The 5185-nt window shown below is 39.1% G+C and overlaps 1 long non-coding RNA gene across 2 annotated transcripts; it reads right to left on the bottom strand.

The window, feature by feature from the left end:
- LOC129349730 (uncharacterized) lies at window positions 1-5185 on the bottom strand. Of its 2 annotated transcripts, XR_008602845.1 has the most exons (4): window positions 5084-5185; window positions 2526-2626; window positions 280-403; window positions 1-175 (listed from the first exon to the last, which is right to left on the bottom strand). It is a non-coding gene; the product is annotated as an uncharacterized LOC129349730 (long non-coding RNA). The 2 variants fall into 2 exon arrangements; XR_008602844.1 differs by having other exon boundaries at window positions 280-2626.

Here is a 5185-nt window from a genome sequence, read left to right as displayed (position 1 = left end):
TTAGGACTCAAACTAGATTTATTTTAGAAAACAAATCAGCTTAGAGGCATTTGTTCACACGTGGCTGAATAGGAGGCCGTCCAATCAGATTTGAGGTCTTCACTCTGTAGGTTGGTTGTTGGGTGAGACTCTTGGACCTCCATCAGCTGATGTGGATGTTTGATGGTCTTCCTCTCTTGTGCCAGATAATTCATCCATGAATTCAGCAGCTACAGACTGAAATGAAGCTCATGCTGCCGTTACTGAATTCCTGTTCCAGATCAAATGTTCAGAGCTCACCTTGAATGCAGCCGTCTGCTGTCTGATAGTTTTTCTCATTCTAGTCTTCAATAAAGTCTTTTTCCTCATGTCAGGATGTGGTGAGACTCTTTCTCAGTCTCTGCAGACGTCCCTCATTGTGCATCTCCAGAGAACAAACAGAAAAACTGATCACTGCTTCAGCATCAAACGCTCTCCAGCATTGAGAGTGTTTTAGGAATTCATTCATTGTGTTGTGAACTTTGAAGGAGCAGAAACTTTACAGCTGCCAAAGATATGAGCTCCAATTCTGGATGTTTTAGGAAATGAAGTTCATCAAATGAACACTTGATTTTTGCTGATAACTCATTAAATTACTGAAGAAATCCAACATAAAAACCTGTAAACTCTCAGGCAGCTTTTGTTAAAGTTTGTCTATAATTCTATGATCATGTTCTGGAACCAGGACTCTGCAGAAGTTCCTTCAATCAGATACTTGTGTGTTTCTATTTAAGGCCTCAGGTTTGAACGTACAGCAGAGGATTAGAAAGGAATGATTTTAATATTGAAATCAGTCCAGTAAATGTTTGGCGTGAAAATTATTAAAATTTTGATTTAGATAGATTTGTGTCAAATAATATTGTAGAGTCTCACTTAAATATATCTAAATGAATTCAGTGTATTTACATTTTATAGAATATTTGATTTCTTAATCTCAATACTGTAGGGTCTGACCCTAAATATTATAATAATGATGCAAATTTAAATAAATAATATTTAAATAATAATATTGTAGTGCAGAGTCATAAACTATAATCAGCTAAACTTACATAATAAATATCACTGCACAATCTTAACCTGAACATTCATGTTATTGAGGTAAATTTACATAAATCATGATATTCTAGAGTCTTAACTGGAATATTTCTAACAAGAATCTTTTTGTATTGTGCTGATAAACAACAATAACCTGACTTTCAGATAATATTTATTGTCTGTCATTGTGAGACTAAATTCGTCCACATTTTGGAACTTTACATGCAGCAACTGTAGGAATAAATAAAAATCAAATCTGTTCATTTCCACATTATGCACATTTATTTATTCTTAATATCTCAGACTGAATGGTAGCTGGCAGTAAAAACAAACTCATCTGGACTGCATTTCCCAAAATGGAAACATGGACAGAATTTAACACTCATGTATCCATGGCAACGCTAATGTTTCTGCTTCTTACCAAAGTTCACAACACAAGTAAAGATTTTAATGTAAAACTTCAGGGATGACTGCTGACCATAAGTATTCTGATCAATACTTCATGATCAATATCAGGACAGATGTTACAACTCCAGCTGTTGCATTAGACTGCAGTTATTCACAGAGAAATTAAAACATCACATTCCTCATAAAAACTAGATGGGACTTTTATTAAATAAAGTGTTGGTGAATAAACAGTGTAAAAAGTGCAAAGCAGCTCCATTAAATCAGGAGATGTGAGACTTCCACAGCATGGATCACCATCTGCTGTGTTGATTCATAGCTGAATGTCAGAATGAACTGAGCTAGAATAGCTGCTTTGAGCTGCAACATTACAGTCTGACAATCCAACACCATCACAGTTTTCATCTGGTTGTTTTGCTCCAACATGCTGTGAAGTTCAGTTTTTACCTGAATCAATACAGAGATTCTATTTCCAACCAAGACTGGAATAAAAATTAGAATGTTATGAGGTTACTAATGCAACTAAATCCTTTCAGATGGAAGGATTTACTTCTAAGTTCTAATTCAAGTTTCAGTTGGAGCTCATTGCATTCACTAAGAAAAACAGCGAAACCTTCATAGCAACATTTAATAAACCTAAAGCTTCCCTGTTGGCTCATTGGTGGAGTTTGTTACTGAGCATCCATCCATCCATTATCTATACACCGCTTAATCCTCACTAGGGTCGCGGGGGGGGGCTGGAGCCTATCCCAGCTGACTCGGGCGAAGGCAGGGGACACCCTAGACAGGTCGCCAGTCTGTCACAGGGCCACACACAAAGACAAACAAGCACTCTCACATTCACACCTACGGGCAATTTAGAATAATCAATTAACCTCAGCATATTTTTGGACTGTGGGAGGAAGCCGGAGTACCCGGAGAGAACCCACGCATGCACAGGGAGAACATGCAAACTCCATGCAGAAAGATCCCGGGAAAGCCGGGACGCGAACCAGGGACCTTCTTGCTGCAAGGCGAAAGTGCTAACCACTACGCCACTGTGCAGCCCTGTTACTGAGCATCTGAACCTTAAATCCAGTGAGACGACCATCTTCAGTCGAGGCCAGTCAGAGAACTTCAAGACCTTCCATCAGCTGGACCAGATGTTGCATCATCTCCCTCTGAACATCTGGATGACAGGAGAAAAGACAGAAATCAAACACAGATCACAGAAATACAATTTATTCACTTTCATCATTTTATAAAAGTAGCATTAACTTTATTAAAACTTAACATCAGTAATGAAAGTAAATGTTTTTATGTCGTGTTGAAGCTAAATTTAAAGTTAATTTTAATGACAGTTTATCCTGAGAGGAGTGAGAATGGAGCTTTTCTTTCCTTTTTACAATATTCCCTCAAAATATTCTGTTTATTATTGGCTTTAGAAGCATTTTTCTTTATTTTTAGATCCCTCAGACTGATGCACTTTGCTGGTTTGCAGATAATTTCATGTACAATGACAATAAAGATCTTCCATTACAACATATTTTGCCAAAATAAGAACTGCAAACCTTCTCAACCATCTCTGTCTGCAAAATTCCAACTGCGACCAAGAATTATCTGATGTAGTTATTATTATAATCTTTACTGAACCAGCCCTGGAATTAATAAAAATATGTATATGGATTAGGGCTGCAAGAACGAATCGATAAAATCAATAATAATCGATTATTAAAAGCGTTGGCAACGAATTTCGCTATCGATTCGTTGTGTCGCGCGATTCATGCGTCACTCGCCCTGTCGCGGAGCCGTCTACTTCACGTGCAGGGCCTCGTCAGTGCTGGCTAACTGAAATGAAGTTTAAAAAACTGAAACTCCACTTGCAGAGCGATTTGAACAGAGCGAGGTGGATGCAGAGCAGAGGCAGTATTTTCAAAGGAAAAGTAAATTCAACAAATGAAACATGACCGACACGGAGAAAACAGTTTGACCGAAGTCCTCAAAAGTGTGGGAGCATTTCGCGCTTGATGCAGCACCTGAAATGGAAACACGGAGTCGCCGATGAGGATGAAGGAGCTCAACAGCAGGGTAAGTCACTACAGTATCCTACATTTGTTCCGTTTTACAGTGAGGAAACGTAACGTTAGTCTGTCTGGTAGCTCTCCTGATGCTAGCGTCTGTTTGTTAGCTGATTAATGACAGTGACAGGGCGTGTGTGCGGGTGCTACTTTTTATTTCACTTTAATCAGCTTAAGCAGGGTTTGAATATGCTTTATAAATAAACACAGCTTGCCCACAATGGTGATAATAATTTAAAGATTAACCCTCAAGTTTTAATTTTCTGACAAAGTCTGAGTGAAGGCACTGGTCTGTGTTGGAGTGAGGCAGGATGAACTGCATTTAGACCAGGGTTAAAGACAAAAAAAATGCATACAATAAAGTAAATCTCTTCTGCACTGCACACATTCTACACTTTTGTATAACTCTGGATGTCAGAGTAAAGGCAGACAGATCCACCGATCAGCCACAACATTCTGACCACTGACAGCTGAAGAGAACAACATCCATCATCTTGTTCTAATGCAACGTTCTGCTGGGAAACCTTGACGTTCATGTGGATGTTTGACATGTACCACCACCTAAACACTGCAGGACAAACAACCCCCTAGTCTCCATGGCAACAGCAGTCCTTGATGCCAGCTGCCTCCCTCAGCAGGACAAATTAAACTGCTCAGGAGTGGTCCGAGGAACACGACAGAGCTAAGCTGTTCACCTGGGTTCCACAATCCCCACATCCAGATCTGATTGAGCATCTGTGGGATGGTCCAGGATCAGCCTGGTCTAGGTAGGACCCACCCTGCAACCCACAGGATCCACAGGACATCCCCAGAGGTTCTGATGAACCACTGGGTCAGAGGAGTTTTAGCAGCATAAAGGGACCAACACAGTATTAGTCAGGTGGTCAGAATGTTCTACTGTTATATTGTCATGCTGATTATATGATCAGTAAATGTTACCATCAATTATAACGTCCACATTGATCAGGATAAAAACAAACAAACAAAACAAACTATCAGTTCATTCAGAAACTGTGGGGTTAAACCTAAAAACACAGACCTCAACAGCAGTTTGTTTCAAAGCAGAACACCAGCCGGTTTTCACTAAAGAAGCTTTCAGAGCAACAATTAAATGACAGTTTTGTTCTCATTAAGTTCAGAGTCAGCCAAAATAATGTACACACATCAAGAAAAGAAAAACTTTTATAAATATTTCATTTGTATAAGTACTTCTACACAAATAGATTCCTCTTTCTAAGTTTTATCAAATCACGATAACTCTGTGTCCTGTTGTACGATGTTTTCCCAACAGATGGCGCTACCCTCATGAATGGAGAATCAACAAGTGACATCTACAACAGAACAGAAATGTCTGGAAGCCAGTGGCCACCACTTTGAGCACCTCTTGTAATTGTAGAGGCCAAAGATAACTTTTATTAATCTCGTGATGTCTGAATAAATTTGGTATTGAAATATTTATGCAAGTTTTTCTTTTCCTGATGTGTGTAAACATTATTTTGGCTGACTCTGTATAATGGGTTTCTGACAGGTCACCAGGCAACATCTTTTTATAATAATGACAAACATACCTGCATTCTACGGGAGTGATTTTCCTCATGTGCAGGTAAAGATGTGTGAGGAGCTTAGAGATGACAGGAGCAGGAGTCATCCTCACTAATTCAGCTTCCACC

This window comes from Amphiprion ocellaris, chromosome 9, assembly GCF_022539595.1.
Source record: "Amphiprion ocellaris isolate individual 3 ecotype Okinawa chromosome 9, ASM2253959v1, whole genome shotgun sequence".
Classification (NCBI taxonomy): Eukaryota; Metazoa; Chordata; class Actinopteri; family Pomacentridae; genus Amphiprion; species Amphiprion ocellaris.
This window is presented reverse-complemented; position numbering and strand designations above follow the sequence as displayed.